General features: G+C 32.5%; 1 protein-coding gene across 2 annotated transcripts in view; it reads right to left on the bottom strand.

Moving 5' to 3' along the window:
- CDH12 (cadherin 12) overlaps positions 1-17,457 on the bottom strand; it is a 969,321-nt gene that overhangs the window by 41,395 nt on the left and 910,469 nt on the right. The gene's annotated exons all lie outside the window — the stretch shown is intronic.

The following is a 17,457-nucleotide window of genomic DNA, read 5'->3' on the forward strand; positions in this document are numbered from 1 at the left end:
TTTTAATGATTTAATTTAAAAATCATTAATCTTGAGAAATTCCCTTTTAATATATATTTGTGTTACTCTCTTAGCTACTATTCATTTATTACATCACTCTGTATTACAACTTTGGGCATCATTGAGTGATATTTTGACAAAGTAATTTTTAAATGAAACAAGGGGAATTGAAAGAGGTGTGTGATGTTAAGAAATGTGTAGCAGATTTATATTTGGTGAATCTCTGAATCCTGGCTCTACTATTCATTACCTATGTGCCTTTAGAAAAAAAAAATAATCTGGGTCTGAGTTACTTATACATAAAATCATAAGGTTGGATTAGATCACCTCTGTTGTCTACATTCCAATGATAAAGTTTAAATAATTGGGCATTTTGAATAATTAATTAGGAGAATGAACACTATAACTACTTTAACAGGAAATGATTTCCAAATCGTATAAGAGTATAATGAAGCACTTTAGAGGCCAGTAGTCAAATCCAACCTTTTCCTATGCTAAAACCCAGCAAGGTAAATGAACATGCCCAAGATCACAGAGGCAGATTTGAATTTGAACTCATTTCGTGAATAGGTCCAGTGCTTTTTTTTTTCCTGTACAGAGAATTTTAGGTCACTCATATATAATGTGACTTTTGAAAAAAGGAAACTTATTAAGACATTTTTATCCCTATCTGATAAAAAGTTGGAGAGTAAGAATGGAAAATCTGACAGTTATGTTTACTTTTGATTTTTTTTTTAGTCTGAATCATGTTAAAAAAATTTTTTTGGAATTCTAAATAATGCAAAGATAATCATTTCTCCAATTTTGTGCATTATCCCTGGTTGGGAGAGAAAGAATTTATCTCTCATACTATTCCTTCACAATAATTCTTTTCAACTAAGCATCTATCAACCTTAAAGGTGAAAACTGCTCCCCAGTTTTCAGAGGTTTGAGTTTTCTTGGTCAGAGAGATTTTCCAGACTTGTAAAAGAGGAAGGAAGCTCATGTCTGGGAGAAAAACACTGAAAGAATTGTTAGGTCTATTTGCCAGCATAATATTAACCATGTTCCTTTTGGGCACCAATGGATTAGTTCTCACATAAAGTTTATCTTATTTATAATAGTGAGAAAGAGCCTTCCTTCTATAAAAACTCATGTTAAGTATTCAGCATGAATTAAGTAGACTCATACCCTCCCAACATAGGCAGGACTTTATACACTTTCAGATGATTAAACTTTTGAAAAGAAGTCTTCTTATTTTATGTTCATGTATATGTAGAATAAATTTTCCATCTTCCAAGAATTTATAAACTTATTGATAGATAATTGCTTCACTCATACAGACCATCAGATCCATATGGTTTGATGTACAAACTTTGTGAGTTAGTATTGCAAAACAAAACTAAAATAAACAAAATAAAAATTACTCTGTAGTCAACTAGTGACAAGTCTATCTATATTTTACTAGGGTAACCTTGGCTGACAGATATAATCCTTCCCTAGACTTAAATTTAAAGTCTTTGCAGCTTACTTTGAGAACCTGTAATAACTTCATTGGTATAGCCTACTAATTCCATAGTAAACGGAGTTAGACTGGTAATTTTCCAGAACTATATATCTTCATATTATATTTTATAAACATTTGTGAATCATAAATTCATAATTAAAATTCTCTGTTTAGCATTTAAAGTTTTTCTTAGCATGACTCCATTTTAGCTTTCTTGTCATATTATATATTATATGCTTTTGGGTTAGACAAATGAAATTTCTTGCTATTCCTCATACATGACACCATTTCCCATATCTTTGCCTTTCATGGGCTATCTGCCCACTTTCCCTCTTAGAACATTTTCCCTCCTCACTGTACATAAGAATTTTTGTTTTCCCTTTAAAACTCAACTAATATTTCACTTTTTTGCATGAGGTGTAGTTTTTTTTAGTTTGTGTTTTTTTTTTTCCCTAAGAAAAGAGAAGCAACATGACAGGGTTATAAGAATCCCATACCCAAACTTAACTACTAACTTCAACTCTGCCACTTTTATACTCTAGTCCTGATGATACAAGTCACTTCATCTCTTTGACTTTACAGAAAGGGTAAAAATCATGATATTCCTTTCAATTGTAATATGTTGTGATTTTATTCCAAATCTTCTATACTAAGAATGAAAAATTATAATTATATTGATACCTAATCAAAGGGAGAGTAAAATCATAGAAGAAAACTTTACACCAATCTATCCACTAATAATTGATATAAATGACCAGATGGGACTTACACCAGAAATTCAGGACTGATTCAATATAAGGAAAGCAATAAGCAAAATGAATTGTTCTAGAGAACAATATAGAGAATTAATGTCTAAAGGGACATAAAAATGTATATATCCTTTCATTCAGCAGTGTCTCTATTGGGTCTGTTTCCCAAAAAAGGACCCACATGTGCAAAAATGTTTGTAGCAGCCCTTTTTGCAATGGCAAGTAATTGGAGATTGAGTGGGTATCCCTCAGTTGAGGAATGACTGAATAAGTTATGGTATATGAAGGTAATGGAATATTATTGTTCTGTAAGAAATAATGAGCATGCTGATTTCATAAAAGCCTGGAAAGACTTACATGAACTGATGCTAAGTGATATGAGCAGAACCAAGTTACATAGTAACAATAAGATCATGTGATTATTAACTGTGATGGACTTGGCTCTTTCCAGCAATAAAGTTGTTTGTTTTTTCTTTCTCGTGTTTTTCCCCTTTTGGTCTGATTTTTCTCATGTAACAAGACAAATATGGAAAAGTTTAGAAGAAATTGTACATGTTTAACCTGTATCGAATTGCTTCCTGTCAAGAGGAGGGAAGATGAGGGACAGGAGAGAGAAAAATTTGGAAAACAAGGTTTTACAAAGGTGAATCTTAAAAACTATCTTTGTGTATATCTGGAAAAATATAATACCATTTAAAAATAAAAAAAGTAAAAATAAAGGTAAAGAACACTTCAAAAATAGAGATCTATACATTGGGAAAAATATTAATTGCTCATGGAGAGGCCAAGCCAAAATAATAAAAATGATGATTTGGCCAAAATTAATTTACTTATTTAATGCCTATCAAACTACAAAAGAATTAATTTGTAGAACAAATAAAATAATAAAATAAAATTCATATAAAATATCAATAGAATATGAAGGTGGGAAAGTCAAAAAATGTGGTTTACAATGTGATCAGATATCAAACTGTAACACAGTAATTATCAAAACAATCATTTTGGGTGACATTGTTAACTGAGCCAATCATTTTGAAGAGCAATTTAGAATTTTGTCAGCATTATTAAACTAGATATACCCAACAATGCTACTACTTGATCCATTTCCAAAAATAAATAAAAATAGCTTTATGTTTTAAAATGTTTATAATAGCTTTCCTTATGATGGCTAAAAACTGGAAATTTTAGAGGTGCCCATCAATTAAGGATTGGTTGAGTTCAATGATTTTAGTTGAAAAAAAAAAAAACCACTGAAAGTCTTGGACAAAATAACAAAGAGTGAATTGAGCAGAACCCAGAGAACACTGCATACAGAATAACAGTATTGATTTTATAAAACTGAATGAATGTTATTTTAACTATTACAAATATATAAATTAATTATAAAGAATTATGAAGAAAGATGTTATCTATATCCAGAGAGAGAATTGATAAGTAGAAGTGTGTATAATTTTGCATCTGTGTACGTGTGTGTATGTGTGTGTGTGTGTGTGTGTGTGTGTGTAATTGTAGTCATCCATCTCAAGGGCAGGGAGAAGGAAAGAAAAAAGAAATTTATATGATAATTTTGTTATACATTTGAAAGGAATAACAAGTTCTACATAGTAGATTTACAGTTTCATATGCAATCATCTTTTTATTGTACTATGGTATGCAAATGTTTTATTTTATTCAATAAATTAAAAATAAAATAAAATAAATCAATCTGGTAATGAATATAAAATACAGTGTTTGAACAATGGAATAAATTAGTGACACAATATACAAATATAAATGACCTTAGTAACCTCGCATTGCTAGGATCATTGGTAACAAATTTTTGAAGCAATAACTAATTATTTGACAAAAATAACTTGTGAGAAAACTGGAAAATATTTTGCCAGAAATTGACCAAAGACCAAAATCTCATTGTTTATGCAAAGATAAAATTAAGGAATGATACGCTTGAATGGAATTTTGCTATGTCTCTGACTGTTTCCATTCTTAAAACCTGGCAAAAATATTCCTCTATGCTATCTCACTTCTTTTTGGATAATTGAGAATTTCTTCTCTTTAAATCATATTTATTTGTAGTCTGTAATTTGTGATGGACTTTGTCTCCATAAAATTATGAACTTTTTTTTTTATTGCAATGTGTGAGCTGTAAAGAAATGGACTATACTAAAGAAATGGACTATACATTGGGGAGGACAAAAGTGAACCTATAGATCTCAAGTCTATATTGAATTGTCCTCTCTATGTTACCTACTATATATCCCTAAATCCAACCTGTTCTGGCTTCAGTAGTACTTAGATACTTAAATCTGGACTTGAACGTGGCCCAGGGACAGAAAAAAGGAGGGAGCCATTGTGGTAGATTACATATCCTTAGCCCAGAGAACTTCATAACATAAAGGGAAAATCTCTACCAAGGAAATAGAGGCACCCAAGCCAACCATGTGTTTCATTAATTTTAAGTTTTTCTAGACACAAAAGGGCAATCTATATTTCATATCCTTCTTGAATAATTCCACACTGCCTTAAGTAACCTCCCTCAAAATTTAGATAAAACAAAGGCCCAGAAAAGATCGAAGGGCTCACCTACTCTAGGATGAAAAAGTTACATGGAACTTTATAGGGTTGCTACATTAGTATTTAAATTCCTGTGTGTTTAATATAAAGTCATTGTAGTACCTTGCTTACACATCAACAAAGTATGAAAAACATAATGCTTATAGAGTCTGATCTTCAAATAATCTTCATAACAACAACAAAAATATGTCTTACAACTGCTGAATTGACCCAATAATCAATTCATTATGTTACAATTATGAGAAAAATATTTCAGTCTTTCGAAAAAAAAATGAACTGAAACCTAAAGAATAGATTCATATTTTTTATTGGGGGTGGAAATTAAACTTTAAACAGTTCTAATCTTTAGGTTATATCTGTTAAGTATGAGGGATGATATCAGCCTTATGGTGATTCTATTCAAGATTCCCTTATTTAGTAAAAAAGGCTTCTGTTGTTCTCTATGAAAAAAAATTGATCTTACACAACTACTTCATCTTTTTGTTTTTCTTTCTTGTGAAGTTAAGGTCACATCAACCAAAAACATATTGAAGAATAACTAAATATCCACAAAAAAATAAAATCAAAGATTCAAACCAACTAATAATAGCTGTGATCACAAATTTGGTTTGAATTGTCCTTGAGAGTCGTAGTATGACTGAATAAATCTAAAATAAAGTGGACTTGGAGTTCATGAAAAGAAAATCACTTAACCTAATTTATCCTTGCTAAAAGAAAACACCACATTTTTCACCTTATCAAAATATAAACCTCTTCTAAAGTACCCATGAGGCAGAGGTGTCAAAATGTTTTAGACACAGGAAAACTTTTTATGCAACCAACAAGCCCAATTTTCTACCTCCAACAGATGGAATGAGGAGTTTTCTTTCAGAAGGGAATCCCAGGTCTGTCTGCTGAGGCATTCTCCTAGGGTGGTGGATAAAGGAAAGCTATTTTATATTATACAAAAATTAAGCAGATTTCAATTAAACAACAAAAGCGTCAGTCACATACATATATATAAGGGGTGGGCTTACATATATATATATATGTATATATATATATATGTATATATACACACATGTATGCATATATATACATATATATGTATATGTGTATATACATTGTGTATATACACACACATATATATATATATACACACATGTATGTATATGTTATACATACTCAGAGACATATTCTTTTCTAATGTCCTAGTCTGAGGCCTCATTTTGAAATATTAAGATACCCTGGGTTCTTGAAAGTGTATACAAGTCAAGCAAAATTCTGCCAGGTTTTACTGTTCTAGAAAGGCTTTGAATAATATCTCCATGATGAATTATATGTCTCAACCAATCTCAGTCTAGCTAAGTTTCATGATTCCTATCACCATAATGTTTTCGAAATGTAATTTTTTAAACAGGAACATATCAAGTGGGAGGGATTTCATGAGAAAACTCATGAAAGTCATCAACTAAAGCATAGAAGGTTTATAATCTGATGTCAGTGAGAAATGGACCCTAATAAGAAATGGATTTTTGATGCATGGGTTTGTTAGAATATTTAAATTCTTTAAAAATCAAATACTATGTCTTATAGAGACTTTTTCTGATCCCTTTAGATGCCACTTTTACCAGTAATTTTGTACACAAAGTATTCCAGAAGTCTTAGGGCAGTTTTAAGCTATTTAAAATTCTATTACACACATGCATAAATATACACGTGCATAACTCTATCTGTTTATATATACACATAACTTATGTATATATATATACATATATATATATGCAGATAGATAAGATAGATAGATAGATAGATAGACAGACAGACACATAAAGATAGATAGAGAGATAGATAGTTCATCCTCAAAGGAAGGTAAGCTCTTTGAAGACAGAAGCTGTTTCATTTTTAACGAGTGACTAGCATAGTATCTGGCACTTAGTAGATATTTAATAAATGTTTGTTGAATGGATTTATCCAAATGTGCATGCAAGAGTGTCTTAAATAACATGTATAATTGTAGCAATTATTTCTGATTTCAGTATCCTCATCTACTAAATAGGGTTTGTAACATCTGTGGATAGTAGGAAGGAAGAAGGATGGAAAAGAAAAACCATTTGTTAAGTGCCTGCTATGTGCCAAACATTCTGCTCGTTGTTTTACAAATATCTCATTTAATCCTCAAAACAACCCTGGAAGAAAGGTGCTATATAACTTATCTAAAGACACATAGCTAGTATGTATCTCAACCAATATTTTATCTCAGAACTTCTTGACTCCAGGCCCAGCAATTTATCTACCTACCACCCAAAATAATACTCATATCAATAATAATTGTTTTATGTACTTTGTAAGTAGGATAAAGATCAAATAAATGTCCATAAGATAAAATTATATATACACACACATATATACATATATGTGTGTGTGTGTGTGTGTGTGTGTATATATACACACACACACACACACACACACATACATAACTGACATTTTTACTACTTAGCAGAAACTTGCTTCATCTTTTGTGGAATATGAAATAGCCTTCTCTTATTCTTAGATACAAATAGGATTCCCTCCTGAAGAGAATTCCTCATTCCATCGTTGGAAGTAAAGGATTAGGCTCATTAGGTTGTATAAAACAGTTTTCCTGAACTAAAACATTTTGACACACCTGCCTTACATGGTTTTTTTCCAGAACAGGTTTATGTTTGGATGAGTCAAAAAAATATATTTTTTCAGTGAGGATGAATCAGGTTATGTAAATTTGTTTTCATGATTTATGTCTACTTTGTTCAAAACAATAAATAGATCTTGTCTTTAAGGAGTTTATATTTTATTTAGAAGAGACAATGTATATTCTGGAATACAATATATATATGTAGGGGTGAGGAAAGACACATGTATGCAGATAAGATACTTTGAGGAGAAATATCCACAGTTCCAAAGAATCAGCAAAAAAGGAGGTATTTCTCTCTTATTTATGTGTGTACACAACATGCCACACGCACACATCACTCATCACAGCAATGTACCAGAAAAGCATATTAAAGGAAGTTATATGACAAAAACTAAGATTTAATGGATTTATGCATTTGTGTGATTGTATATTGGTGTGTTTCTATATTAAAACTATAAGAATTCTTCCTAGCACTTTCAACAAAATCTGGTCAACACACAACCATCTATTTTCTCTCTTCATTGAAAACTGTTTGGAATCATAAGTTTCCACAAATACTAGAAGTCTTACATTTCACATCTGTGAATCTGTAACTAGACTAAAAAAAAAAAAAAAAAAAGGCAACTAGGGCAAAATCACTCTCTTGAGAGTCTTAAACTGTGTAACAGTTGCAAAGTGAGGTAGACTAGGGCAATTTCTCTGTATATTTACATATTCAGATATGCTCCAAAAGGCTCTAAATGCCCTATATTTCTCTTAAAATTTTCTTTGATTTATTCCCCAAAATATGAACATTACTCTGATCTAGCAACATTATACTAATTTCATCCTATTCAAATTTCACATTCTAGTGACAGCCATTACACTAATTCCATTTTCCCTGCACATTTTGAAAAGGCTTCTAGGAGCGCAGAATATATATTTTAAAGGTAATTAAACATAGTTTTCATCAGTATGCAATTATGACCTTCCCCATCTCAAGCTGGTAGTGTGACACAGATAAAGGATTTTATGTGAGGAAAGTAAGCATGCTGCTAACTTTAATGTGTGCTTTTTCAGATTTCTACCATTCTACAGATCCTTATCTCCTACAAAGTTGTTCTGACTTTCACATTTTTGGTCTCTTTTGTTCAGCAACAAGCATATTAATTTTGGTTTTTGTGTATGTTTTCCTACAATATTCTGTCAAGAAAGATGGGTAATAGCAGGAAAATAAATCAATTAAATAATATTTTGTCATCCAAGAAGCATATGTCATTTTGAGAAAATAAATTGTCCTTTTTAAGAATTTTTATCTTGCCTACTGAATATAAGAAGAATTATGTTAGCAGAAAACTCTTTTCTGATCACACTAAGGAGGAAATGTGGATTCTTGAACTTGAATGCAAGTTCTGTCAAACTCTTCTAAGATGGCAAGATATTAACCTTGGCCCATATTAAGTCAATGTATAAAGTAATCCAAGGGGTAGCCTACCACTTCCCTTGTCTTCAGGCCTAATAATATTATTTTTAAAAAAAATAGATGATGTTACACAATCATGATGTTTTCTTGATTAAATCATACTGATTCATTGCTTCTTTTTTCTAAATGTTCCAAACTATACCTTTAAAAATGTATTTTATATGTTTTTGCTTTTTTTCCAGGAATAAAATTAAAATTACCAGCCTCGAATCTATAGACTCTTACTATCTTTTTTTTTAATTATTGAGGCATTTTCTCTTCTACAGTACATTGTCATATCTTCTGTTCTCTTTGAACTTTCAAATAGAATGGATAGTGACTCAACAATCACAAATATAACATTATATGCTATAGATTTTTTCCCCCTTTTGGAGCTCATGATTTAAACCTTTATTTCTCCTTTATAACCTGGATCCCTTTGCTTAATTTAGGCTTTTATTCCTTACTGAAGTAGGGTTCATTTTTGTTCTGTCCTTTGCAATTTAAAGATCATTATTCTTGGCAAAATGATAGTTATATCTTCTCTCTATCATATTATTATCATCCCATCTGAATAGCCTTCTTTTACTTGCTTTTATTCTTCTCTTACGCATAATACAGTTGATGTGGTCAAACAAATTATTTCCTGATATAGCTTCCCTAACTCTGAAATTATCTTCCTTCCCCTTTGAAACCTGTTGGCACCAGTTTCCCTGATGCAGTTCCCTGGTCTCATGATATAAAAGGTCACAATTTCATGTAGTCTAAGCCTCTAGTCTTGGTGGCTATCAAAAATTATGGGAGTCACTATATTCTGATGACTAATCAACTGTCTCCAAGTAGAGAAAAAGAGGGTCACAGCCAGAGAGGAAAATACCACCATATTCTTCTTGTTTATCCTTTCTCTGTTAGAGTAAACCTCTTCTCTTCTTACATGTCCAGCATTTTGTTCCAACATTAAACCAGAACTAGGAGGATGCTGGATTATTTTTGTTTGTTTGTTTGTTGTTTGTTCATTTATTTTTAACATCAGATAGAGAAGACTCAGTTTCCAGATACAGTTCAGAATAAAACTTCTGACACGTTTCCTCATATTTAAGAAGCCCAGAAGAAGGAAGTCCACCTAGTGAATTCTTTACATTTTAGAAAGCCCAAAAGGAAGGAAGAAAATGGGGAGAAAGGGAATGAGGGAAAGAAGGTAGGAGGGAGGAAAGAAGAGAGGAAGGAAAGAAGAAAAGATAGAGGGAGGGAAGAAGAAAACAAAACAAGTCAGTGTCCTCCAAGTTGGGCCCCAAACAATCTACAACCTTGGAAGGGAAAGCATTCTCTCCCACTGAGTATTTAGGACCCTGTAAGATCCATGTTTCTACATGTCTCTTTCTATAAAGACTGGCCCAGATGAAGCCCTTGACAGACACCAAGGGGTGACAAAAATAATTCATTGCCAAGAGTCTTGGAATCCAAGTTCCCAAGAGCAATCATTCCCTATGTTATTTTTGGAAAACAATTGCTTTCTTCTTACTGTGCCCTTGTTACTACTAAATAGGGTTATATAATAATGTATATAATAATATAATATATAATGTATATAATAATAATGTATATAATAATATAATAATGAATTTTCTATTATTCCTTGGTTGATACAAAATGCTTCCTGTAGTAAGATGAAAGAGCACAGAAGACTCCTACTGTAAAATAAAAATTGTACATTAGAAATACTACTTGCCGGGGGCATCTGAGTAGCACAGCACCTAAAAGCACTAGCCCTGGAGTCAAGAAGATCAGAGTTCAAATCAGACCTCAGATATTACCCTGGGCAAGTCATCTCAATTGCCTCCAAAAGAAAGAAAGACAATAAAAAAAGAAATAATGCTTGCCCACATCCCTTTGGTAGTAGCGCTTTTAACTAACAAGTTGTGACTATGCCAGAGACCAAGGCCTCCAATGCCGATCTTGGAGCTTCCTCTGCTGGACAAGTGAATTCAAACCGTACCTTACTTCTGAGAATTTCTATTTAATTGATTATCAGTTATTTCTATCCACTGTTAGAGACCCACATAGAACTGGGCTTCAACAATCACTAATCTGGTAAAAGAAGACACCCTATGGAGTAGGGGTACTGGCAAGTACTCCCTGCAGGCTGAGTTTTAGGGTAAATGTCTGGACTGTTAAAGAGCTTTGAGGGATGAGGCAGAGAAAATATTCATCTTTACCAGCTCTTGGGCAGTGGCCATGGGTACAACCAAGAAGTCTAGGCTTGCAAAGTGTAGGACTGGGCAATTAAAAGCTTTCCCATTTAGGTTCAAGAATAATACTTTTTTTTTTTTACTACATATAGTTGTATATAGGATGCATTAGTTGGCATTATATGCAAAACTACCAGGTTGAAGCTGTTAAAAGAGCAGCAGAGATCAGATCCAATGTCACTGGACATTTGAATGCTGATGCCATTCTGAGCACAGTAGGACTATGATTACCCTCACCAGGACAAGGCAGCTATTACTAATTCAAATGGCTCTCAACCTGTGCCCCACTGGGAAAATGAAACTATCTTATCTCAGGATAAAAAGTTTTCCTCCTACTGATGAACAACTGAATTAGTATGCATCCAACAGCTTATGTCAGATATGTACAAATACCAACAAAAGTTATAAAGCAACCTCCCAGAAACTATTTCTTGACAAACTGGCATTACCCTGGAAAAGGAAAGGGTTCCTCCCTTGACTAGGGATTCTTTGAATCCAAAGTCCAAGAAGACTCACCTAATAAGAATGGACCATTTTGAGACATGGTTCAGTCTAATCCTCTGCAGTCTATCCTCATTCCCTAGCAGAGTTGCCTGATCCTCAGAGTGGTTGTATCTTCAGAGGGTATATTAGATGTTGGGGAAAAAAATAATTTCTCCTCAAGGAGGAAATTTTCTTTCTTTTGGGATGATTCAGGAAACTCCTTCCCAAAAAAAGGCATGGAAAAACCATGAGTTTTATTGTTGAGAACAATCTTGTTTTTTAATATGGTGGGAAAGGTGAAACTATTGCTTTATAACTATGGTAGGTATGTATTTACCTGGAAGAAAGGAGATCTCCTAGTTGACTAGTGTGAGTTATTAGATGAGAATGAGAAAAAGTCCTTATTATTTAGCCAATGTAGGAAGAAAGATTTGACAATTTCACAGAGCCTTTAAAAAGAAATGATTTTGTGTTAGCTCCCTAGTTCTCAGAGAGAAGGCATTTTTGAAGATTGGCCAAATAATGATGACTGGGTAGTACAGAAAGAGCCTTAGCAGCAACAGATTCCGGGATAGGTTTCATGAAAGACATCTATGAACTTTCAGCCAATTTATTACACAAGATCCTGGTGCAAAAGTGTCAGCAGTGTCAGAAGGGTCCATGAAGAGGCTCTCATGTTCCTGGAACTGTTCCTGCTTATCAACATCTTGTATCAGAAGAAGAAATTTGTGACTATATTAAAGCACATTTGTGCTGTGACTTTTATGTTCTTGGTGACTTACATAGTGTCATATTTTAAGCTAAATCAGAACTTGGGGAAAAAATTAAAGATTAAAGAATGGTATTCTCATACTAAATTGGAAGATTTGTTTTTCCTGAAGTTTCTCTCATTTCTGTTTCTGTAATACTCTTTTTTGTTGGTCAAAATCAGAGCTGGACTAGTAGTTCCTTTGTTGCTTTCTCTTCCTTTTGGCAAATGACATTATCATTAAGATAAGCTAAAATGGTACCAGCTGCTGCTCTATTTTTTTTAAGAAAAAAAAAAAAAACATTACTTGCCCTTTCTTTCACCTTACCAAGTTCCTATTGGATATTTTGAATTAAAAGTCCCAGAGCCATCTCAAATTCAACATGTCCAAAATAGAACTCATTACATTTTCCCCAATTTTTCTAGTTCTGTAAAAATACCACTATATTTTATCCTTCCAGTCACCTAATTTTTTAAACTTGGTGTCACGTTTTATCCCTCATTATATTTTATACCACATATTCAATTATTCACCATATCATGAAAACTTAGAATGGTCCTTTCCTTCTAGATGATTGTTCATACAAAGCCCAAAATATGAGAAGTTCTTTATCAAGTTATTGCCAGCTGTGCTACGTTTAAGTCGATTCCCAATCCACCAAATAGCTCTAGAGACTAGCATGTCTGACATATAGCATATGTTTACTAAAAGTTTTTTGAATAAAAAAAATTGATGCTTTTGGGATAAATTTGATTCTACATGACAATCTAGAGGGCAACAAAATATTCTTCCAATATCTCCTTTTTTATTAGTAGGAAGACCTAAACTAGTTCTCTGACTCTGGCAGACATAGAAGCATTGTATACTTTTTGAAAACTGTTTTAAAATTCTCCTTTACTCCCTTAAATCCCCCAACTCACACCTCCCAAAAACAATTTCAATCATCTATTGTTCTTGTTAGAACTTGCATCCAATCCAATTGCCTCTTTTCTATTGTTAGCTATTTGTTGGCTACATGTTCATTTGCTAGAGTTTTAGTCAAACAGTATTCTATAAAATGATCTGTTCATTGGGCTTGGGATCTTATAAGAGTGAGCTCTTATATTCAATGATTTTCTATAAGTTACATTGAACCATAAGTAAACTCTCACAGAAGGAACCCTTTTATGATGAGTGACAACATTAAGATGATAGTTATAAACTCATAGATTATGTTGGCAGGGCCTTTTGGAGGCATCCAGTCTCCTCAGTAATCAGAAGAAGAAAAATGAATGCCTGATAGGTAACTTACCCAAGGACATTCAGGTAGTTAGTGGAAGAATTGTGATTTGAAATTAGGTCCTCTATATCCAGAATCCTTTATACTGCATTACACTGGAAGTGGATGGGTAGGCTAAAAACAAAATAAAAATTACCTTGCTTCACATAATCTTGCCCTGGGATTTGTAAGCAGATTTAAAAGGAAGACCTTGAAGTGAAAAATAAAGTAAGCACTATCAATGTCAAATAATGAAATTTGATATCAAAGGAAGAGATAACATAAAAGCCCTAATAAAAAATTTGTTCCACTAAAAATGTCATATAAACCCTCTTGTGACTTTTGACATTGTGGTAACTTGAATCAAGAATGAATTATTCCTTTCTTCATCCTTTTAAGATGTTAGTACTACAGTACCTTAAACAATGAATAGAAAGAAACAAGTACAAAGACCACTTTAGCCATCATTTTCACTTTTCTACATTATTTATAATAGTCTTTTTATTTAGCTGGCTTCTCGCTGGACCTGTTTTTCACCACTGATTCTCTTTGAGAAACCAGGGCAAGAAAGATAGGTAATAGAAAATGCTGATATTTCATCACAGACTCGTAGAACTGGAAGGAATCATAGTATTTATCCAGTGCAACTCCATCATTTGAGAGATAAGGATTTGGAAGTATAGAAAAGTTAATTGATTTCCCTAAGATGAGTTTTTTTCCCTTTTTTCTAACTGTATAGTTGTATTTATTTGGAAAACCAAACTAGGTTATCAGGTGGCATATGGACATTAAGCAGTTGTTTGATTTATTACTACATGTTTTCAAAGAGTATGTATATACCAGTTCTAAAGAAAAGGATGATTTATGTATGTGATTTACTAAAGTACAAGTACAACTTTAATACTATAAAATGAGGTGTAATATCCCAAAACTTCAAGGAACCCAAGTGAAACTTGAGCATAATGACTACTAATTAGCTAGAAAAGTCTATTAATGAATTTTGTTGATTAAACCGGTAGTTCTTAGTTAAACAGAACATTATTCAAAAAGGAGAAATAGTGTTACATAAAGTGTTTAATTACTTAGTTGAACACTAATTATGAATTTTATGTGTTTCAATTAACAAAAAGTTATAAAAATGATAGTGATAATGTTAAAATATCATTCAACTGTTTTCATAATTACCTAAATCAATTTAATAAAACAGTAAGTGTAACCCATTTTTTATTTGAAAAAAATACTAAATTTTAAAATATTATATTTTTTTAAGTTTATGGGCACAAAATAAATGAGACTGAAACCAGAAGGGAAAAAGTTAAGGAGGAAAAATCTTTTTTTCAAGTTTCTTTGATAAGAGAATGAAGATCCAATATGACACATACACATGTATATATGTTTTGTATGTGTATGTATAGATGTATGCATCTACATATTTGTGCATATATATATATGGAGAGAAGAATTTATATTAATCTTTGAGAGCTTTTATCTAATACATAAGTGTTGAAAACTTAGACCAAGCAATTCTCAAGGGAAAAAATCTAAGCTATCAAAAGAAATGTGGAAAAAATTCAAATGTTCTAAATAATCCCAAAATTTGATTGTAATCAATGTTATAAATCAATAATACCAGACAGATGAAAAGAAAAACAACTCTGAGATTCTATCTCATATATATCAGATTAGGAATGACACAAAAAAGGAGACATGACAATTGTTGGAAGGGTTATGGGAAGATACATTGCCTGACTGTTGGGAGAGCAGTTATTTTAGAAAATAATTTGGATTTATGTCTCCAAATCACTGAATGTTACAGAGAGAGAGAGAGAGAGAGAGAGAGAGAGAGAGAGAGAGAGAGAGAGAGAGAGAGAAGGTGAGAGAGAGACAGGGGGAGAGAGAGAGACAGAGAGAGAGACAAAGAGAGAAAGAGAGACAGACAGAGACAGAGAGACAGAGACAGAGACAGAAACAGAGACAAGAAAGACAGAGAAACAGAAAGACAGAGATAGAACACTATAAAAATATATAGATCTTGTAAGAAAAATTATATATATATATACGTATATATATATACATATATATATACATATATATATATATATACATATATATATCTTTTTGGCAGAAATGTCAAAGAAGGAGGAAAAAATATAGGTTGACAAATATTTATAGTGGCTCTTTCAATGTTTTTGTTATATTGGGGAAAAAACAAGTGGAATCAAAGACAATATATATTAATTGGGGAAAGGATGAAGCCATAATTTTAACTTTATTTGAAAAAAGAGTCTAAGCATTTAATAGATTTCCCCAAGTGTTTATTCTTCTACTTAAAACTTTTAACTGGCATAACTGAATACTTAATTGACTTGAAGTATTCCCACTTTTCTATTGAGAAGAACAAAAAGAAAAGGTATGGTATAATGAAAAGAATTTAGGGCTTAAACTGCTTGCATTTTTGTTTTTCTTCCCAGGTTATTTATACCTTCTGAATCCAATTCTCCCTGTGCAACAAGAAAACTGTTTGGTTCTGCACACATATATTGTATCTAGGATATACTGTAACCTATTCAACATGTAAAGGACTGCTTGCCATCTGGGGGAGGGGGTGGAGGGAGGGAGGGGAAAAATCGGAACAGAAGTGAGTGCAAGGGATAATGCTGTAAAAAATTACCCTGGCATGGGTTGTCAATAAAAAATTATTAAAAAATAAAATAAAATAAAATAAAGCACATAGCAATCCCTGGTTGGTTACTGTCCGTTGTCCTACCAAAAAAAAAAAAAAAAAGAATTTAGGGTTGAGAAAAGATGTGTTCAAGGCTTGAATCCTGATTCCAATATTTAATAGCTGTGGGATTTAAGCATCAGTTTTATTTTATAGAAAATGGGGGAAATTATATTTATATGCTCCACCATATTTTTTAAAGAAAGTATCACATGTTGATGCTATTGTTCAGTCATTCAGTCATGTCCATCTCTGTGTGAACCTGTGGATTACACTGTTCATGAAATTTTTCTTGGCCAAGATACTAGGATGGTATGCCATTTCCTTCTCCAGTAAATTAAGGCAAACAGATGTTAAATAAGTTGCCCACAGTCACATAGCTAATAAGTGTCTGAAGCCAGATTTGAAGTTATGTCTTCTTGATTCTAGATCTGGTACTTTATCCAATGAGTTATCCAATGAGTAGGAAATACCTAGCTATTTCCTGATTACATCACATAACAAGTCATAAAACCAAAAGAAACTTTACTTTTAAAGTTATCAGGAAAGGAAAGTTAGAATGGAAAGCACACATTATTTCAGGACATTTAATTTGCAATGTTTTCCTTTTGAGTATTCATCATTAAGTACAAAATGGATATTTTTTAATACTCAAGATATACCTTTGCTTATTATTTCTGTTTCTCCAATTTATTAAAGAATGATTCAAGACCATTGTGATGTTAAGAATGATAGACGTTATACTACAAGGAAGATTGATGATTTATAAACAAGAAGTTGAGGAAGAGAAAAAAGAAGGAAGACCCAAAGAGCACACTCACTCACCATCATAGGAATAACTTGCAGGAGAGAGGTTGGCCAGGGTAGTGCTGGCTTCTCTTTACCTACTGACTTTTAGGGGTCAGAAGAGGCAACATCAGATAGCTCTGGTTTGATTTTCAAACAATAGAATCCAGGTTCTAGCTGAGGGAGAATGAGAGCCAAGGAGCCAAAGATAAAGTGGACACAGACTAAGTTGTTAGAGGAATTCATTTGGGGGATTGAGGCAGGGCTACACTAAAGAAGCCTGGCTTCCTGGAATAATGAGGTGATAGAG

The sequence above is a fragment of the Antechinus flavipes genome, chromosome 1 (genome assembly GCF_016432865.1).
Source record: "Antechinus flavipes isolate AdamAnt ecotype Samford, QLD, Australia chromosome 1, AdamAnt_v2, whole genome shotgun sequence".
Taxonomy (NCBI): domain Eukaryota; kingdom Metazoa; phylum Chordata; class Mammalia; order Dasyuromorphia; family Dasyuridae; genus Antechinus; species Antechinus flavipes.